Consider the following 21,651-nt stretch of genomic DNA (forward strand, 5'->3'; position numbering starts at 1 on the left):
GACAAAACCATGGGCACAATTTCTGTCCAAAGTAGGCCTTTATCTTGGCACACCCACTTCTGATACAGACTCCACCTGCTTTTAGCGGTCGTCACCAAATTACAACACCACGCACACATCAAATAAAATATCCCACCTAGCCCGGACGACGGTGTTTAGGCAATACATCAAAAACAGCAATCCACATAACATAATTTCCTGTTGAAGAGCTGTCATATGTTCTCTGCATCATCTCCTCTAAAGTGGGGCCTGTTATGTCTTTTTGGTGGAAATAATTCTGATTGCCAACAGAGAACTTCCTGCACAAGTTCTTTTGTACTGTTTGCAACATTGCATGTTATGTATTCAAGCCTGCGGATCAAAATAGCTCACAGCATTGTTCACCGTTCAGCCACTGACTGAAAAACCACTGACTTTTGCAATACATGAACACAATGGAGTAAGGTGTTGGAAGCTGCCTAACATCATCTAGTCATTAAGAGGCATATAAAATATGAAGTAAGCTCTTGGAGACCTCACTGACTTGGCTTTTGTTACACTGTGCTTCATGGGCTGTTCATTAATCTCCATGAAATATTCAGAATGCACAATACCTCAGAGTATTCCTGCACTGAAATATTAACCATTGAGACTGTGTACTATGATATATACATATATTTACTATAAAATAAGCATTTCTTCTCTTTCACAATAGATCTAGTGACCTGTCCTGAGACAATAGTTCACTTTGCATCCAAATCTGTTAAGTCTCTTGATCTGGAAAGGGGCTTGTATAAAAAAAATCTGTCTAAGTAATCCGGGGATAGAGAACCTGTGGTCTTCCAGATGTTGTTGGACTACAATTCCCACAAGTCCTGACTGTGTTGGCCATGGTGGTTGGGGCTGATGGGAGTTGGAGTCCAACAACATTTGGAGGGCCATAAATATATAATAGTTTGTATTCAACCCTTGAGGACGTGACGCTTCCTTTTACTGCCTTGAAAATACCTGTTCCCCAATCCAGCACATCTCATGTGGAGGGGAACAAGTATGTGCCTGTTCTTCTAGTGTGTTAGCCTCACGTCTTCCAGGCCTTCCTCACTGAGGTGGGATGGCATGTCCATGACATTTAGGATCTTATGCATCCAGTCCGTGGCTGGACAGGGTTTTGAACTTGGGCCTCTCCAGTCCAAGATGAAACACAGATGAATTATAAACTGTTGATGGGTAAAAGGATCTCGACACCTGATGTTTAGAGGCTTCACCTGCCTCTTTTATGATTTCACAGTAAGCTCACAGTAATTAGTACTCTGCCGATCGCTTGCATGCCACTCACATGGCAAGCCATGGGTAAGAAGTGGGAGAAAGATGTAGGAGTAAATATACCACAGGAGCTGACAAGCCACTCTTGGAAGTTTATTTACCTAGGTTTGTATCATGTCCTGTTCCCAAGGCAGCTGATGCAAATGTTTACAAACCTATGTTTTAACAAGCAAAAGGAGAAAAGGAAAGAGAGAGAGAGAAATGCTTCTGGGTTGCCATAAAACAGAAGTGGGGAGTTGTGTGTTGTTGGATTACAACTCCCATCATCCCTGACCATTTTGACCCCGCTGCCTAAGACATCTGGTTGAAGCCCAGTAACATCTGGAGGGCCGCCGATTCCCCATTCCCAAGAACAGCCATGCTGGATCAGGCCAAAGTCCCATCTAGTCCAGCATCGTGTTCTCACAGTGCATAGCTGTCAACCGTCCCTTATTTGGTGGGAAATTCCCTTATCCCAGTGCCGTGTCCTGCTGCTGTCCCTTATTGATGATGTCCCTTAAATTTCCCGGGTTTCAAAGGAAGCAGCTCCTCTCCCTCCCTCCCTGCTGGCCAGGGAGGAGGGAGGCTCCAACTGTGTTGCTTGGCTGCCCGGCCTGCCCCCCTCCGGCCTCCTCTCACCAGCCTCAGCCCCTGGGAGCCCCTGGGAGGCTCCAACTGTGTTGCTTGGCTGCGTTGCTCACCCAATAAGGAGTCTAAGAACGACTGGGGGGTGGAGCTTGCATGCCTTGTGCCGATCAAATTGGCCACGTTGCCTGGGGACTCGCCTTTGCTCAGCGCTTCCCAGCGGAGAGGTGACGGCGGTTTTCATTGCTGCATCCCCTTTGCTGGGTTGCTGCACTGTGGGAACCGCCGCTTGAGGCTTCGTTTGGCTGCTGGCTGGGCTTTCTGCCTTTGGCTCAGAGGGCCTCAGAAATTGAACATACCTTTGCTTGGAATCGGATGGAGACTTCATCGACGGCCCACTCACCCTTGCCAGGGAAAAGGTCTGTCTGGAGCGGGGGCACATGGTGGGGCAAAAGGAAAGGAGCTGGTTGAGTACAATGGCGGGCGGCGATCTCGTGGGAGGGGGGGCTTTTGGATTTGTTTTGGAGGCTCCTTCGATTGACTGTTATGGGGGAAAGGAGCTGGTTGGCTAAAATCCCTTATTTTGGCTGCTGATCCCTTATTTTCGAGGCTGCTGGTCCCTTATTTTCAAATCTGTAAGTTGACAACTATGTCACAGTGGCCAGCCAGGGACCCACGGGAAGCCCAAAAGCAGAGCCTGAGCACGACAGCGCTTCCTCTGCTTGAGACTCCCATCAACCCATGTACAGAAACCTCCAACCTGGGAGGCAAGGCATAGCCATCCTGGCTTGTAGCTCTGCAATAAATCAACACAGAGGAGACAATAGAAGAAGGGGAGGAAAATGGAGGGAGGGCCCACGGCAGAAGTCTATGCTATTATTTCATTCACACGTACTTGGGATTAATCGCAGCATACAAAATGGGGCATGCAGAGGAGGGATAGCCTGCTGCGAGGTCTCTGGTATGGCTTTTTTTTTTTTAAATATTTTTTATTAAACACTTTCAACATACCAAATTATCAGTCCAAATAATCAATTGCATTATTTTCCCCCCTCTCCCCCCCCCAAGGACTTCCCTCAGCTCTCCTCTCTTATTTCTTTGCACATATTGTTCTCTGCGTGTTATAAAATTGTACATATCCTTGCCTCATCTGTCATGTGTTCAACTAATAAATTTGTGGATGTTTATTCAAAACCTGCCAAGGAGTCCAAGTCATTTTGCTGTCTTTTTAGATAGTTTGTAAAAAGGTCCCATTCTTCCGTGAAGTCATGATTGTCCTTGTCACGCAGTTTATATGTCAATTTAGCCAGTTCTGCTTAGTTCATCAGTTTTTCTTCCCACTGTTCTTTCATTGGGGTTTCCTCATTCTTCCATCCTTGTGCTAACAAGACTCTTGCCGCTGTTGTAGCATACATAAATAAGTTCTTTATTTTTCTTGGCAGGTCTTGTCCTACAACCCCTAACAAAAATGCTTCTGGGTTTTTTTTACAAATGTCATTTTAAACATTGTTTTCAATTCATTTCCCAATTTTTTTAAACTTCTCTACATTCCCACCACACATGATAAAAGTACCTTCTTCTTCTTTACATTTCCAACATGTATTCGACCCGGTTTTATACATTTTTGCCATTTTTACTGTGCAATATACCATCTGTACATCAAGAGTGGTACAGCTTTCAGCCTCCTCTCCACACCTACATTCCATGCCAGGGAATTCCCTCTCCTCCCAGCCCAGGTGAGAGGCCAACCCAGAGCAGAGGTTTCATTTTTCCTGGGCGGGACCTAGATACTGTTCCATCCCTGTCACACTGTTGTGAGGCCTCTACACCCACAATCCAGCTCCTGGTGGCTTCTGCCACAGGGGCTGTAGAGCCTGGCAAGGCAAAGGAGGAAAGCAGCGCAAAAATTTCTTCAACGCATCGTTACAAGCCAGTGGCACACATAGCTGTAATCTCTGGCGAAGGAGAATGGCTGGGTCTGAGGGGCTGCTGCCCCCCAGAATCTGCCTCCTGTGGCGATGGTCTCACTCTGACGAATGACAGGGCCTGTTCTTCTTCAGATAGTCCTTCTTCTTTCAGCATGAGCCTAAAAGCGAACAATTTGGATGTGACAAAATAGGCGTTTGAAAACAGTCGCATCACGCAGGCCACACTGATCTTTGTGGCCACTATTGGTTGCACCTCCTTGTCGCGTGTACAGTGGCAAACCCACGCTTGTTTCTGTGCAGTGTGTGGCGAAACCGGCCTTACTTAGTATTCATGCTCTGCTTATCAAACAGGTATTTAGATTACGTATGGCATTCCCATCGAGCACCTTATCTTTAAAGATACGCTCCTGCAGTCTGCAGATCTCAACCTGTGTTAAGTCAATACGTCAACTTGTGCTTTATCAGGTCCTGTCTATCTGATGAATCAGTCCACAACCATTATTTGGCCATGATACATCTTGTCCCCATATTTTTCCACGGGGCCACAAACTTCTTATTCCGTTTGCACCTGAAATTCCAACAAGGATATCAAGCCTGCATTGTAAATCACACAACAGCTCTGTGAAAAGATTACGCTGAGAATTTAGGACTTTCCCAAGACCAGATAGTGAGCTTCATCACTCCGTAGAAATTTGGACCTGGGATTCCATCTCTTTAGTCCAACAAGCTAGTCACTACAGTCAAAAAAGAAAGAAAAAGAAAGATAGGATGGTCTTTGACTTGATCTTCTCTTCTCTTTCAGTGTCATATGGCAATGTTCTCCCTGATCATCTTTTTCCTATGTGTTATTGCTGGTTGGAGTTTTATGTTTTGTTCTACTGTGAATTATGCACAAGGATGCTGCCACTAGGTGGCAGCCTAGTGATTTTGTGTAAAAGAATGCCATCCTTGTTTACAGAGGCAGTTTCCCTCTCAAGTTTATGTGATGCATTTATGTTAGGCCTTTAGCAGAAGGAGAGCTTGTCTGGATCAAGCTTGAGGCTGAGGAGAGGAGGACAGCCTGAGGCACATGTTGCTTTGGGTTCTGTAGAAGTGTTTGAGTTCACTCTTAACAGGAGAATTTTAGGGGCAAACCAGATATTAAATCTCCCAATGCCTGTTTAGTGAAAAGCCACAGGGAGGGGAGATTTGAACTGAATATGTGCCAATAGAGGAGGGTTTTTTATTTTTTTAAAAAAACCTCTTTATCTCAGCGCCATAAGTCAGTGACAGAATCTGTGTATTGAATGCAGGTGGTTGCAGGTTCAATCACTCATATAATAGAATTGTGGGTTCTTAGAGCTGAAAGGGACCCAAGGGCCATCTAGTCCAACCCCCTGCATTGCAGGAATCTCAGCTGAAGCATCCATGACAGGTGGCCACCCAACCTCTGCTTAAAAAAGAGACCACCACTTCCCTAGGGAGTCCATTCCACACTCGAACAGCTCTTACCATTAAAAAGTTCTTCCTTTCTTGTATATTGAATCTATTGGTTTGAGTTCTACCCTCTGGACCAGGAGGAAACAAACTTGCTCCATTCTCTGCTTGACAGTCCTTGAGATATTTGAAGATGGCTATCATATCTCCTCTCAGTCTCCTCTTCTTAACACACCCAGCTCCCTCATAAGGCTTGGTTTCCAGACTCTTGAACATCTTGGTTGCCCTCCTCTGCACATGTTCCAGATTGTCAATGCCTTTCTTGGACTGTGGTGCCCAGAACTGGACACAGGACCTGACCAAGGCAGAATAGAGTGACTTCCCTTGATTGGGATACTATTCTTCTGTTGATGCAGCCTAGAATAGTATTAGTGCCTTTTTTCTTTCCTTTTGCTGCTTTGTCTCATATTGACTCATGTTAAGCTTGTGGTCCATCCCTCCCTGAGTGCTGTGGGCCACTAAAAACCCTAGATCCTTTTCACACGTACTACTGGCATAGCTAGTTTTAAAAATAGTATCAAGTAGCAGGTGGCATGGAAGATCTCTGCCTGCGGCTCCAAAGAGAGGGGTCAGAATAGAGCAGGGGTCTCCAACGTGGCACCAGTGTGCCCACCAATACCTATTGCGGTGCCCGTGAAAGGTCTCAGTAAATATCTCTTCAGAAATCCACAATACATGAGAGACCACTTCCTGTTCCTGTTCCTGTTTGCACTGGCCCAGCCTCTCATACATTGAAGATGACCTCTTAAATAGTCGCAAGGTTGGACACCCACCCACCCTTCCTTCTGTCATGAGCAGAAGAGAGGTGCAGAGAACGTCTCTGTGTCAGCAGGCATGGTGGTGGTTGATATTTGCAGCTTTCTAACTGGCTGATGGAGGGACGCAGGTGGCGCTGTGGGTTAAAGCCTCAGTGACAAGGACTTGCTGATCGAAAGGTTGGCGGTTCGAATCCCCGCGGCGGGGTGCGCTCCCGTCGCTCGGTCCCAGCGCCTGCCAACCTAGCAGTTCGAAAGCACCCTCGGGTGCAAGTAGATAAATAGGGACCGCTTACTAGCGGGAAGGTAAACGGCGTTTCTGTGTGCTGCGCTGGCTTGCCAGATGCAGCTTGTCACGCTGGCCATGTGACCCGGAAGTGTATCCGGACAGCGCTGGCTCCCGGCCTCTAGAGTGAGATGAGCGCACAACCCTAGAGTCTGTCAAGACTGGCCCGGGCAGGGGTACCTTTACCTTTTAACTGGCTGATGGAGGAGGGGCCATGCTCAGTAAAAGTCAGGTTATGAACCTTAAGAAGCATACATAACTCCAAAACACTAGGGGGAGGATTGTCTGAGTGTTATTCAACTACATTTACTAAGAGTAGACCTATTGAAATTAACAAACATGGCCAAGTTAGGCCTATATGTTTCATTCGGTCCAGTCTGAGTAAAACTCAGTTGTATATGACCTTCTGTCTTTTTTCTCTTCTGTTTCTGATAGCTTTGGTTTGCACGTCGCTTTGGGTTGCCTTGGGCAAGTTAACAAATTTAATAAATAATAATAATTATAGCTTTGGGTGGAAGAGGGTTGATTTAAGCCAGGGAAATGGTGGCATATTGCCACCCGTCCCTGAGTATCGTCCAGTTCTAACACTTCTCACCTCCCAGTCAGCTGCTTTTAACATAAGGGTGTCCTACTTAGTCTGGATTTCAGAGATGGACATTTGGGGATGAATCATGAAGGTCTAGGGATCCGTTTGTTGTGCAAATGGCTGCATTGCTAACTACAGATTTATCTAATGAGTTTTGGCCTGTGTGCGAATGAATGTCTTGCTTGTGTTCTTTGGCTTTGGTGCACGCTGTCCCCTTTCTTTCATTAGAAGAATGCCTAGGAGAAAAAATAAAAAAAGGAAACTTTTCACTAGGTCACCGAAAGGCACTGTATGAGTCAGGAAACAAAATATTCAACGGAACATTAATAAATCTCCCAGCAGCCTTCCTTTGTCTATTTCCCGTGCTTTATGAATGGCTCTTGGATGTCTCACTGTGACTTTTTGTCTAGTCGCAGCTTGTGATCCCCAGCATACCTATTTGGAAGTTTTATTTATTTATTATCTACTTAAATTCCAACAAACCGCGCTTCGACATAAAATAGCATAAGGAGGTAAAGGTAAAGGGACTCCTGACCATTAGGTCCAGTCATGAACGACTCTGGGCTTGTGGCGCTCATCTCGCTTTATTGGCCGAGGGAGCTGGCGTACAGCTTCCGGGTCATGTGGCCAGCATGATTAAGCCACTTCTGGCGAACCAGAGCAGCACACAGAAACGCCATTTACCTTCCCAATGGAGCAGTACCTATTGATCTACTTGCACTTTGACGTGCTTTCGAACTGCTAGGTTGGTAGGAGCAGGGTCCGAGCAACGGGAGCTCACCCCGTCGCGGGGATTTGAACTGCCGACCTTCTGATCAGCAAGTCCTAGGCTCTGTGGTTTAAACCACAGCACCACTTAAATTCCAACAAACCACACTTCGACATAAAACAGCATAAGGAGGTACACAGGCTAAGAAACACGCCTAGCGCAATAAAAGCATCAGCTGTATCTGTAAGAGCTGGTTGGCCAAGAATCTCAGTTTTGAAAGTCCTGTCTGAGTAATAATACAGTTTTCAGGAGACATTTAGGGGGCAAGATCTGCTGGGATGGGCAACTTAGAATGTAGTGTCTGGCTCAGCCGGCATTAAGTCCCCAGCCCCAGCTCAGCCAAAGATACACTGGCTCAAAGGTAAAGGTGTCGGATCTATGCGACGGGGTGAGCTCCCGTTGCTCTGTCCCAGCTTCTTCCAACCTAGCAGCTGAAAGCATACCAGTGCAAGTACATAAATAGGTACCGCTGTGGCGGGAAGGTAAACGGCGTTTCCGTGCACTCTGGCTTCCATCACGGTGTTCCGTTGCACCAGAAGCGGCTTAGTCATGCTGGCCACATGACCTGGAAAGTTGTCTGTGGACAAACGCCAGCTCCCTTGGCCTGAAAGCGAGATGAGCGCCGCAACTCCATAGTCGCCTTTGACTGGACTTAACCATTCAGGGTTCCTTTACCTTTCTTTATTTTAAATATCGGCTCAATTTGCTAAACTGGGGAAAGGGGTGTTAGTGGGGGCAGGAGCAGAGTGGGGAGACATAGTCCGGATCCTAAGCCCATTCAGGATGGAGCGCCATTTTAAAGGCTTGTTTTCCCTCTGCCAGGGTTAGGCAGAGCAGCAGCAGCAGCTGTCCAGCTGCTGAATGAGGTTTGAATCTGGTTCAGGCTCTACACTGGCTTTACATCCAGCTTCTTGTGCATAGGATTGCTCCCTTAAAAATGAGCAGGGATGTCTCCTGCCGAAGCTCTATTAGCAAGGAGTTCCACAGGGCAAGGCCTGTCCCAGGGAAAGGCCAGTCATACCTGGGATTACCAGAAGTGCCCTGTCAAAAGACCTCAGCAATTGGGATGGAGTATAAAGAATCAACATCAAAAAAACGAAGATCATGGCCACTGGTCCCATCACCTCCTGGCAAATAGAAGGGGAAGAAATGGAGGCAGTGAGAGATTTTACATTCTTGGGCTCCATGATCACTGCAGATGGTGACAGCAGCCACGAAATTAAAAGACGCCTGCTTCTTGGGAGAAGGGCAATGACAGGCCTAGACAGCATCTTGAGAAGTAGAGACGTCACCTTGCCAACAAAGGTCTGTATAGTTAAAGCCATGGTTTCCCCAGTAGTGATGTATGGAAGTGAGAGCTGGACCATAAAGAAGGCTGATCGCCGAAGAATTGATGCTTTTGAATTATGGTGCTGGAGAAGACTCTTGAGAGTCCCATGGACTGCAAGAAGATCAAACGCATCCATTCTTAAGGAAATCAGCCCTGAGTGCTCACTGGAAGGAGAGATCGTGAAGCTGAGGCTCCAGTACTTTGGCCACCTCATGAGAAGAGAAGACTCCCTGGAGAAGACACTGATGCTGGGAAAGATGGAGGGCACAAGGAGAAGGGGGCGACAGAGGACGAGATGGTTGGATAGTGTTTTCGAGGTTACCAGCATGAGTCTGACCAAACTGCGGGAAGTAGTGGAGGACAGAGGTGCCTGGCGTGCTCTGGTCCATGGGGTCACGAAGAGTCGGACACGACTGAACGACTAAACAACAACAACAACATAAAGAATCAGGCAGTCCTTAAGGCACTTTGTTAAGGGCCTTGTTCCATCAAAATCAAAGCGATGAGTTTTCCGTCGTAACCGGGAAATGACATGTCTGACGCAATATGTAATATTTGTTTGCTTGGAAGCTCCACTTCGATGCTCGTTGATTTGCTGTGTCGTCAATGGGCAAATTGCTTTGCAAAGTGCAAGAGGAATTTGCAATATAAAATTAAAACACAGAGGAGACAATGGAGGAAGGGAGGTGGAAATGATGGAAGCGCTTAATGGGGAAAGAATAAATATGCATTTGGTTTAATTAAGCTTACTCAGGTTTATGGTTTGGGGATTGCAGAGTTCAAGAGGATGTGGTTCCATTTAATTGTGCTTAAAGATGGAAGCTTCGGGTCTATTGTCCTTATGAACTAGGCATTCCTCTGTTTCTGGTTCAGTCCCAGACTCTTCCTTATTAGCCTTGTCAGGCAAGTATGTTTAAAGGTGGGGTTGCTATATTTCTAGTTTCTAGTCATACCAACCGGTGCCAGTTTTCACCATTAGCTGCCCCAGGGTCCCACCTTTCATTTCTTTTTTTCTTTTAAAAAAATGTCTCTAGCCCTTAGAGTGGCTAAACGACTAAACAACTAAACGACTAAACAACAACAACAATGGTGGGGAAAATACAGGAACGCAGAGCTGAGATTGAGGATGCATCTAAACGGTATTTTATTTGCAAATAAGTCTTCTGAGATAATGTAAATGGTTCTTTTGCATATTGGCTTTCCCCCCAGGAAAGGGTAAATCTGAATTAAATCAGGGTTGTGGAGATACAGACAGGTATTTTGATTCCAGGGATGTTATGCCACTGCTCCAAAAGTATTTCATGCACAAAGAGCTTCTGCCTACAATTAGAAGTGTAGGGGGGAGAATTTCTATTCAATTAGCATTTAAAGGTGAATCTATCTCATTAACACTTCCTGGAACAATGGAGTCAAAATACAGTCCCAAATTTTCCATTGCAATTCTCCAACCAAGTATTGTGTACAAAAACACATGCACTAGGTAGAGTATGCTTAAAAGCTGTTATTATTATAGATTACATTTATCAATAGTTTCCCATGAGGCAACCTGGAGCGATTTGCAATGTGATAACATGTTTAAAGAATGTACAAAACAAATTTTAAGAAGCAATTATAGATACAAAAACAGTTTGAAACAACAACAAAACTTACATAAAACCAATTCAAATCCAAGACGGCTACATATTTGAATCAGTGAAGGTAATGTACAAAAATGCACTACATTAGGGTAAATTCCTTGCAAAGATATGCACACTGCACCCAAAATATTTACATTAGAAGAAATTTGCAATGAAATGTTGGTGAATTTTCACAAGGACTTAAAAGAATAAATTCACAAACTGATGTGGAAATGTATAAAACTGCACCGAAGGTTGAAAAAAGAAACTGAGAGAAACCGGTTTTGCTCATCCCTGCCTACAACAAAAAAGGACAAAAAAATAATCAGTCTCTTTAAGTGTGAATTATTACATATTTTTGCATGCAATTTTGTCTAATACATTTTTTTTGCCCTGCTTTAGTGCATTTCTGTATGTTATTTCCACCAAACCTGTTTGTTCTTATGCACACTTTACCGCAACGCTTTTGTATACATTGCTTCGCTGCAGAAGTGTGTTGCGGGATTAGGAGAAATGCGAATTTCAAAGGGCGACTGCGTTTCAGTACTTGTACTGTTTCAAAACCGAATGATACATGTTTGCCTTTAAATGCAAGCCAAACCAAAGTTCTTCCTCATCCCTATCTCAGACTGTCAATCATTACAACTGGGGTTGACAGAAGTTGGAGTCCAATGAGACCTGGAGGCTGCTGGGATCTCCCGCCCCCCCAGCCTTTGCAGTAACAATGAGTAGGCAAGAAATATGGCTGTATCATTTTTTGAGAGGGCATACTTGTGGTCTGAAATGAGGGGAGGGAGTAGGAGTCATGCCCCCCACAGTTTCTAAATTTATTGTGGTTGCTCTTTATTAATTTTACATACTGCCTGTATGCCAGAATGGCTTCCATGTGGTTTGCAACTCTAAAGCAATATTTAATATTTAAAACAACTTGTTGGAAGACACCCTGGGGAGGCCCGACCAGGTGGGTGGGGTATAAGTAATATATATATTTATTTATTATTTTAACTGCTTGTTTTCCCTCTGCCAGACTTTGGCTAGCTTAGCCAACTTTATCCCCACTGCTGAACAGAGTTTGGATCTTGTGTACTTTATGCAGGCTTAATTTATGATGGTTTTTCCTACACTAGCTAAAGGTAAAGGTAAAGGGACCCCTGACCATTAGGTCCAGTCGTGGCCGACTCTGGGGTTGCGGCGCTCATCTTGATTTATTGGCCGAGGGAGCCAGCGAACAGCTTCCTGGTCATGTGGCCAGCATGACTAAGCTGCTTCTGGTGAACCAGAGCAGCGCACAGAAACGCCGTTTACCTTCCCGCTGGAGTGCTACCTATTTATCTACTTGCACTTTGACATGCTTTCGAACTGCTAGGTTGGCAGGAGCAGACACTGAGCAACGGGAGCTCACCCCGTCGCGGGGATTCGAACCGCCGACCTTCGGCAAGTCCTAGGCTCTGTAGTTTAACCCACAGCGCCACCCACGTCCCCCTACTTGTGTGTTAAGATTGCTCCCTAAGACACTGTAATAGAAGGAAAAGAACAGGGAAACCCAGAAAGATAATAGGACAGTAAGAACAGCAGTAAAAAGCCTTTCAACCTGTTAATGCAGACATTTCAGCTATTAGAATTAAAACATCTTATTTCAGACTTTCATAGCGATCTGGGTGTCATGGACTGTGGGTTTTGTACCTGTCATGGAAGCAGCTGTTGAGAGAGGAAGCGAAGCTCAAGCATCGCTATTGAAGTCTGCTAGATCTCAGTGAAAGTTGCTTTCTGGAAAGGCTCCAATCCTATGCACACTTTGTTTTGTGTGAATTTGCAGTGAATGGAATTTGCTATACATGTGCTGAGGGTTGCAGCCTAAATAAGAACTCCTAGCACATTAATAATGATCACTGTAATATGCATGGTTGTGTTAAGAATGATATGAATTCTGTACCCAGATTGTGACTCTGTTGCTTTGTCGAGGGAAGAGTTGAGCAGCCACCGTAATGAAAAATTGCATCAAGTCCTTTTCTAGGTTTCTCCCACCTCTTTGCATTTGCAATTGGGGTAATAAACACCGACTGTTTAAATGGCTACAATAGACACACCTGGTTGTACAACAGCGGCATGTGATCTGTAGGAACCGACACTGAACAAGCATTGAAAATTGCAGGCTTTTTCACTGCGAACTGCTTGACTTTAAAGAGGGTTAAAATGCAGTGGAATGAATAACATATTCCCCATCATGCTGCAGCTGTCTTCAAAGGGATGCACAATGCAATTCATTTGCATTGTAAACAAGCGGCAGAATCTTGCGCTTTGTGGGTCACAAATAGCTTGAAGAGATGTGGGTAACAATTGCAGATGAATATATCTCCAATGAAGTTCATCTACCTGCACCGTTTAAAAAAATAATAATGCTCCCCTGGGTTTTGAGAGAGAGTGTCTAGGGGCAAAACACAGAGGGCTTAATAAGCTCATTCAGACTGTGGCTTTTCCTCTCTGCCTCCCTCCCATTCGAATTGGCTCCAAGGGGAGTGGCTTCCCTTTGATCAGCTCGACTTCATAGGCTGAAGGATCTCGTGGGCTGGATTTTCCCTTAAACTGCCTCTGTGGAACAAGCTCAAGATCTCTGAGCTAAAGAAGCTAGAAGCCGTTTCCCAGTTTCTGAAGAGACCCTGGGAGCTCAATTGCCTTTTCCTGAACACTGGCATGGTCATTTAACTTAACACTGAAGGAGAGAACTTGGCTATTCTTTTTTAAAAGGAGAAAAAAACACACCAGGAGGACAATGGGTTGCTTTCCTCCCTCGGGGCACAAGGTTAGTACACTTCAAACTTCTACGCGTATATGTCAACTGTCCGTGTTGATTCTCTCAACTTGTTGCCAAGCTGTCATGGAGCTGGCGACAGCCCTAGGCAGTCGAGGCTTCAGCTTCCTGCCTGCTAACAAGGGGAGAAGGATGACTTTATATAGGGTATTTTTTTTAATTTTTGCAGAACAGGAAGGGTTGCTTTCAATGTAAACGATGGCAGGGATCTGGCTGTTAAAGGATTAAAAATGGAAGTTTCCTCAGGAAAGCGTTTTGGCATGTACAATTTAAAATGACTTTTCTTGCCGGGTTTCACTTTGCTTTTGATTTGGCTTTGCTCCCAACACACTGAGCACCCCAGAAGTTTGGAAGGGGAACGATCAACTCCTTTGCAAGGGGCTGGCCTCTTAAAAGATTATGTAATGGACGTATTAGAAGCTATGTAGTGCCTGAACGTATAGATCCGAAACTTCTGTAGATTTCAGATGGCAAATGGGCAAAGATGGATAGCTCTTAATTAAATAAACTTTTCTGAGAAACCCTCAAAGATCTTTGCCAGGCAAAGAGAGCCGGTACTTCTCTTTCTCTCCCTCTCGTCACTAGAGTGGGCAGCCACAGTACAATGCTTGATGGTCGTCCTTATTGGTTTAACCAGCAGTCTTTTTGTTGTGACCACAACTTGCTCCTGTGAAGAAGAAAATGTGCAAATTTGTGTTGATTCCTCAGCTCCAAGTGCTAGCAAGCTCAAGCCCAGAATGGATGGAGAAGTTGTATGGCTATGTCCTACCTCTTGGGAATCCTGGTCCCCTGCTTGCAGGATCCTCTTAGGCAATTGGTTGGCCACTGTGAGAACAGGATACTGGATACAGACTTTGGTCTGATCCTGCAGGGCTTTTCTTATGTCCTTAAGGGCATGGAGCAGAAGGTCCAAAGGCCTGGAAGGGGAACAATCTGGCATGATAGAGAGAGGGCCTAAGTGGCCTTCTTGGTGAAAGCCAGTGTTGTTGTTGTTTACAAATCTCTTCCCTTGAGGCATCCCGAAGCAATTTAAAATAATAGGTATGTATAAAGAGATCAATATCAACTTATGCAAAACAGCTGCATCTAAAAGGATTGCATATGTAAAGACAATATATTAAAACGACAGCAGTGCATACATAAAATCAATTCAAAGACAGATGCCAACTGGGAAGAAGATACTGACAGGCTCTTGACAGGAACATCTTTAACAGGTGCCAAAAAGACCACAGGGATGTGCGTTGAGAGGGAGTTCCACAGGACAGGTGCTGCCAGACTGAAAGCATGATTCCGACACTGCGCAGAATGGACCTCCTGATAGGGTGGTCTCTGCAGGACACTCTAGTAGTTAGAGACCTGGGTTCAGATCCTCACCCAGCCATGAAGCACATTCAGTCACCTTCAGCCTCACCTACCTCATGGCTGATAACAGGATAAAAGAGGCGGACATGGAGAAGGACCATAGAAACTACCCCTTGCATCTTCTTGGTATAAAGACTGGCTGTTGAGGCAGATGAAACTATCAAGGCTGAGGGACTATGCTAGATCTTAGATCTATATAAACAGGCAATGGCATGGGGTTGGCCATCTAGGATTACCTGGGTGATTCAGGTCTGTGGTGCTAGTGAGCTGGCTTAAACGGCCTCGGGTTTCTTCCACCACAGAGATGTAGGCGTCATGAAATGGTGTCTTCCCTAAAAGTCTCCCAGGTGTGAGCACATCAGTGTTGACACTATGAGATACGTAGGTGTGTTTTCAAACCTGCTATGGACACGCTAAGGATTCTTTTCTGCAAGTTGCTGTCTGTCCATGCATCTGACTTGCCAGCAGACCTGGTTCATTAGTGCAATTCTTGGGAGCAAGGCCTGGGACTGACTCCTGTGTAAAACTGGTGTGTGTGTGTGAGAGAGAGAGAGAGAGAGAGAGAGAGAGAGACAGAGACAGACGAGAGACAGAGAGAGAGAATGTGCACACACACATGCTTATACAAAAAATATATTGGGATTAGTTTTGTAATTATTTGGAAAGTGAGCAGAGTCCTAGCTTCCTAGCCAGCACATTTACCTCAGGAAGAGTTCCGTGAATGGCCAGTTCTAGCATAAACACTTCAAGTGCATGTGATCAGGGGCAGTTGGTGCAAAAGGGTGACATCCTATTAGTGGGGATGTAGTGATTACAAGGGACACGGGTGGTGCTGTGGGTTAAACCACAGAGCCTAGGACTTGCCGATCAGAAGGTCGGCGGTTCGAATCCCTGCGACAGGGTGAGCTCCTGTTGCTCGGTCCCTGCTCCTGCCAACCTAGCAGTTCGAAAGCACGTCAAGTGCAAGTAGATCAATAGGTACTGCTCCAGCGGGAAGGTAAACAGCGTTTCTGTGTGCTGCTCTGGTTCGCCAGAAGCGGCTTAGTCATGCTGGCCACATGACCCGGAAGGTGTATGCTGGCTCCCTCAGCCAATAAAGCGAGATGAGCGCCGCAACCCCAGAGTCGGCCATGACTGGACCTAATGGTCAGGGGTCCCTTTACCTTTACCTTTCAGTGATTACAAACATGAGCATTTGAAGCAATAAAAGAGGGGGGAACCAATGTGTTTTTAGCTTTTATTAGCTCTTTATCAGGGAAAAGATAGATGCAAACTGTTTTCTCATGGGATCCCTGCAGGAGTTCCACTCTCTGAGCATCAAACATGTGGGAATTGAGCCAGAGTTAATTGACTCTGCAGAGAGTTATCTAAGATAACAGGGATTCTATTTTTATTTTAAAAAAAGAAATTCTCAGAAAATAATCCCTGAAGCATTTTTGTCTCCTCTGGTGCCTCCCAAGTTGCACAGGGAGCAATGCGCTTATTAAATTACTTGCATGCCATTCCTTTAATAGAACTTTTGAAGAAGAAAAAGGGAGTCTAAGTGTCAGCCTCACTTTTATCTCTTGTTTATTGCTGGAGTGGAGTGAACCTGGAATTTCTCTAGATAACCAGGGAACAGCCCAAGTCTGCCAAGGTAACCTAGGGGAGTTTTAGGTCACTAAGACTGCCTTCAGGCTTGCTTGGCAGGGAATCTCTGAAGAGGAGCTTCCCAGGTGTGAACTTGGACCCTTCTGTTTGCCAGTTACCTGTTTTACCACTGAGTTCCAAACCCCCAGCCAATAAGCCGAAATGGCCTTCTTACCTACTACACGTGTAATTTTTGCTCTTTGAGGTGGGAATTGTGCTGCTAATGGATTCCAGTCTGTTGTTGTTTTTTAATGTGTTCCTGCTCCCTAGGGCCTAGGGTAGCACCAGTCCAGGTTTTGCATAAAGCCGAGGAGCTCTAGACCTGAGAGCAATTGCAAAGACAGATTTCTAATGGGTCTTTCTCTTATTTATTTATTTCTATTATATATATATATATATATATATATATATATATATATATATATATATTTGCTTTCGTAGATTTTCACGGGTACAGGAATGCAGGTTTTGGTGTCCTCGGGTGTCCTGCTCTGTTCCAGTAACAAGAAGCCGAAAGCACCAGCCTGAAGATGACGAGTGAGACCTCGTCGAAACGTCGCCTAGACACCCCAACTTTTACACGGGAAGACACCCGAGGACACCAAAACCTGCATATATATAAACTCTTCACAAAGTTCAAGAGGTCAAGACACAAAGGCCTTAGCAACTAATCCACACCTAATGACCCACCTAAGTGGTACTCAGGATATCACTCAAGAAATCACTCAAGATATTCCTCAAGTAATTAAGGAACAAAAGAAGAAAAGGCACACTAGCCTGGGAACTTCCTCTCTGCCCAGAACATTGGAGGCTATACACCACACCCCCTCAACAGTATTTATAGGAACTCAAACACTGAGATCCTGCTCTGTTCCAGTAACAAGAAGCCGAAAGCACCAGCCTGAAGATGACGAGTGAGACCTCGTCGAAACGTCGCCTAGACACCCCATCTTTTACACGGGAAGACACCCGAGGACACCAAAACCTGCATTCCTGTACCCGTGAAAATCTACGAAAGCAAATATATATATATATATATATATATATATATATATATATATATATATATATATATTTAACATATCAATTCCAACAATCATGTAACATAACTTCTTATCTTATACAATATTTTAGACTTCCGTCAACAACCTCTGAAGATTTTCCGTTCTTTATCACTTGTTCTGCATTTCTTAATTTCTCTATTACTTTTAATTGTCCTTAACTAATAATTCTTTTCAATATTTCACAAAGTCCTCCTGACAGAACTTCTTGTAGTCCTACTAGTGCAATCTGTTTCTAATGGGTCTTTCTCCTGTCTGATGTTAGAATTTGTTCTCAAGTAAGGTGTTTTGGTCCACCACTCTTCATGTAAATATTACATATTTCATAGAATCATAGAGTTGGAAGGGACCTTGAAGGTCTTCTACTCCAATGCAGGAATCTCAGACTAAAGCATCCATGACAGATGGCCATCCTGCCTCTACTTAAAAACCTCCAAGGAAGGAGAGCCCACCACCTTGTGTAGGAGTCCATTCCATTGTTGAATAGCTCTTAGCGTCAGAAAGCTTTTTCTGATGTTTGGTCATAATAATAATAATAATTTATTATTTGTACCCCACCCATCTGGCTGGGTTTCCCCAGCCACTCTGGGCAGCTTCCAACAAAGATTACAAATAAATTAAAATGTCACAATATTAAGAACTTCCGTGAACAGGGCTGCCTTCAGATGTCTTCTGAATGTCAGGTAGTTGTTTATTTCCTCGACATCTGATGGGAGGGCGTTCCACAGGGCAGGTGCCACTATCGAGAAGGCCCTCTGCCTGGTTCCCTGTAGCTTTGCTTCTCGCAGCGAGGGAACCGCCAGAAGGCCCTCAGCGCTGGACCTCAGCATCTGGGCAGAATGATGGGGGTGGAGATGCTCCTTCAGGTATACTGGGCCAAGGCTTTAAAGGTCAGCACCAACACTTTGAATTGTGCTCGGAAACTTACTGGGAGCCAATGTCGGTCTCTGAAGACCTGTGTTATGTGGTCTCGGCAGCCGCCCCCAGTCACCAGTCTAGCTGCCACATTCTGGATTAGTTGTAGTTTCCGGGTCACCTTCAAAGGTAGCCCCATGTAGAGCACATTGCAGTAGTCCAAGCAGGAGATAACCAGAGCATGCAAGACAGTCCGCAGGCAGGTAGGGTCTCTCCTTTCTTGTAACTTGAAGCCATTGGTCTGTACCTATCCTCCTATCCTCTGGAGCCGGAAAACAAAACAAAATAATCTTACAGGACCAGTGGTCCTGCTAGCTAGGGATGATGGGAGTTGTAGTCCAAAAACAGCAGAAGACCTCTGCAAAAACACCTCTGCAAATAGACTGCACCATTTGCAACAACAACAGTGCTTACTGGTACTTCTTTTGCTCAGCTTGAGAGTTTGCGTATGAAGAGGCATGTTTCAAACTCCATGGTTCTGAGGGAATGTTGGCTTTGCAGACCCTTGTATTAAGAAAACATGTTGTGAAATAAATGCATGAAACTTGAATTTGTGCCCTTGAGAGCAGCAGCATTTATTTATTGATTCTAGGGATTTATAGTCTCCTTCAACAAGTTCCCAGGGTGGCTTACAAAAACATTAAAATAAAAAAAATTGCAATATGAATCCATTCATGTTGTTACGGTGTGATGAATGCACAGGTGAAGAATCACAAAACATTGCCCAGCCATGCACAGAGCTGGTGGTTAATTAGATAGATAGATAGATAGATAGATAGATAGATAGATAGATAGATAGATGATAGATAGATAGATAGATGATAGATAGATAGATAGATAGATAGATAGATAGATAGATGATAGATATAGATAGATAGATGATAGTAGATGATAGATAGATGATAGATAGATGATGATAGATAGATAGATAGATAGATAGATAGATAGATAGATAGATAGATAGATGATAGATAGATGATAGATAGATGATAGATAGATGATACATATAGATAGATATAATGTTATGGTTAAAACATTGTGCTGGCACATTTCAATTTGGAATATGTTTTGAGCCTCCACCTTAACCTTAGAACATCTGCATTCTTTCTGTCTCATCTGTCTTACTCATTGAATATGGTTTTTGAACTGGATTTCAGTGAAGCTAATCTGTTTTGACTCTTTCCCCCTGGATCACTTGAAGCCATATAATATGATGAGCAGTTGTAAACTAAAGTTAACAAACCGTAGCTTATCCTAAAAAACCCCAGAATACGCGTAGCTGCTGATGCAGAAGAACCTGTCTTTGCAAAACGCTGCATAGCCCAGTGCCCCTTTGGCTTCTGTGCTGGGTGGGCTCAAGCGTTTGTGAGGTCCACAAGGAATGTCCTTCACTAGTGAGTGACTCAGCAGGGTTTCCTCCTCTTTCCACTGTCCTGTATGTGACAGGATTTGCCACTGGGCGTATGCTTGACAGCCAACCCTAGTTCCTGGCACCCCTATGAAGAACAGTTGCAGTATTTGACAGGTGACATGATAGATGTTGATGCAATTATGTATGGCATGGAGGAAACGGATAGGGTGGCACTGTGGTCTAAACCACTGAGCCTCCTGGGCTTGCGACTCAGAAGGTCGGTGGTTTGAATCCCTGCAAAGGGGTGAACTCCTGTTGCTCTGTCCCAGCTCCTGCCAACCTAGCAGTTCGGAAGCATACCAGTGCAAGCAGATAAATAGGTACTGCTGTGGCGGGAAGGTAAACAGCATTTCTCTGCGCTCTGGCTTCAGTCATGGTGTTCCATTGCGCCAGAAGCGGTTTAGTCATGCTGGCCACATGACCTGGAAAGCTGTGGACAAATGCTGGCTCCCTTGGCCTGAAAGTGAAATGAGCGCCACAACCCCATAGTCACCTTTGTCTGGACTTAACCATCCGGGGTCCTTTACCTTTTTACCTTTTACTAGGGTTGAATGAGTTCTTCCTTTTGTCCCATATGCCTCTGTAATTGTGCTTGCATGTGAATGTCTCCTTCTTAGAACTTCTTAAAATGCTCTCAAACGTTTGGTCAGTAGGGAGTCTAGAAAATTGCCCTGTTTGAGGAAAGAGACTGTTGCTCACACAAGGACCCTGGAAAGCAGGCATGTCATCAGTACGCAGATGACACCCAGCTCTACCTCTCCTTTAAATCAGAACCAGTGAAGGCGGTGAAGGTCCTGTGTGAGTGCCTGGAGGCGGTTGGAGGATGGATGGCGGCTAACAGACTGAGGTTGAATCCTGACAAGACAGAAGTACTGTTTTTGGGGGACAGGGAGCGGGTTGGTGTGGGGGATTCCCTGGTCTTGAATGGGGTAACTGTGCCCCTAAAGGACCAGGTGCGTAGCCTGGGAGTCATTTTGGACTCACAGCTGTCCATGGAGGCGCAGGTTAACTCTGTGTCCAGGGCAGCTGTCTACCAGCTCCACGCAGGCTAAGACCCTACCTACCCGCGAACTGTCTCGCCAGAGTGGTGCATGCTCTAGTTATCTCACGCTTGGACTACTGCAATGCGCTCTACGTGGGGCTACCTTTGAAGGTGACCCGGAAACTGCAATTAATCCAGAATGCGGCAGCTAGACTGGTGACTGGGAGTGGCCGCCGGGACCATATAACACCGGTTCTGAGAGACCTGCATTGGCTCCCAGTACGTTTCCGAGCACGATTCAAAGTGTTGGTGCTGACCTTTAAAGCCCTAAACGGCCTCGGTCCTGTATACCTGAAGGAGCGTCTCCACCCCCATCATTCAGCCCGGACACTGAGATCCAGCGCCGAGGGCCTTCTGGCGGTTCCCTCATTGCGAGAAGTGAGGCTACAGGGAACCAGACAGAGGGCTTTCTCAGTAGTGGCGCCCGCCCTGTGGAACACCCTCCCATCAGATGTCAAAGAGATAAATAATTACCTGATATTCAGAAGACATCTTAAGGCAGCCCTGTTCAGGGAAGTTTTTAATATGTAACGCTGTACTGTTTTTAACACTGATTGGGAGCCGCCCAGAGTGGCTGGGGAAACTCAGCCAGATGGGCGGGGTATAAATAATAAATTATTATTATTATTATTATTATTCAAGTTGCAGCATTTCTGTCTGGCTGTATGCACACAACAGCTTTAAAGCACATTCACAGCACATCCTCCCCAAAACGATTTGGCACGTTAGTTTGTTAGGGGTTGCTTGGAATTGCAGTTCTCTGAGGGGTAAACAACAGCAACCAGACTCCTTTGAGGGAATGAATGTGCT

The 21,651-nt window shown here is 45.2% G+C and overlaps 1 protein-coding gene across 1 annotated transcript in view; it reads left to right on the plus strand.

Annotated features, from left to right (window-relative positions):
- Positions 1-13,154: 13,154 nt before the first annotated feature.
- PLD1 (phospholipase D1) overlaps positions 13,155-21,651 on the plus strand; it is a 114,859-nt gene continuing 106,362 nt past the window's right edge. The window contains exon 1 of the mRNA XM_028731576.2: positions 13,155-13,412. The gene's annotated coding sequence lies outside the window, so the exon portion shown is untranslated. The remainder of the gene's footprint in view (positions 13,413-21,651) is intronic.

This window comes from Podarcis muralis, chromosome 6 (assembly GCF_964188315.1).
Source record: "Podarcis muralis chromosome 6, rPodMur119.hap1.1, whole genome shotgun sequence".
In the NCBI taxonomy this organism is placed as follows: Eukaryota; Metazoa; Chordata; class Lepidosauria; order Squamata; family Lacertidae; genus Podarcis; species Podarcis muralis.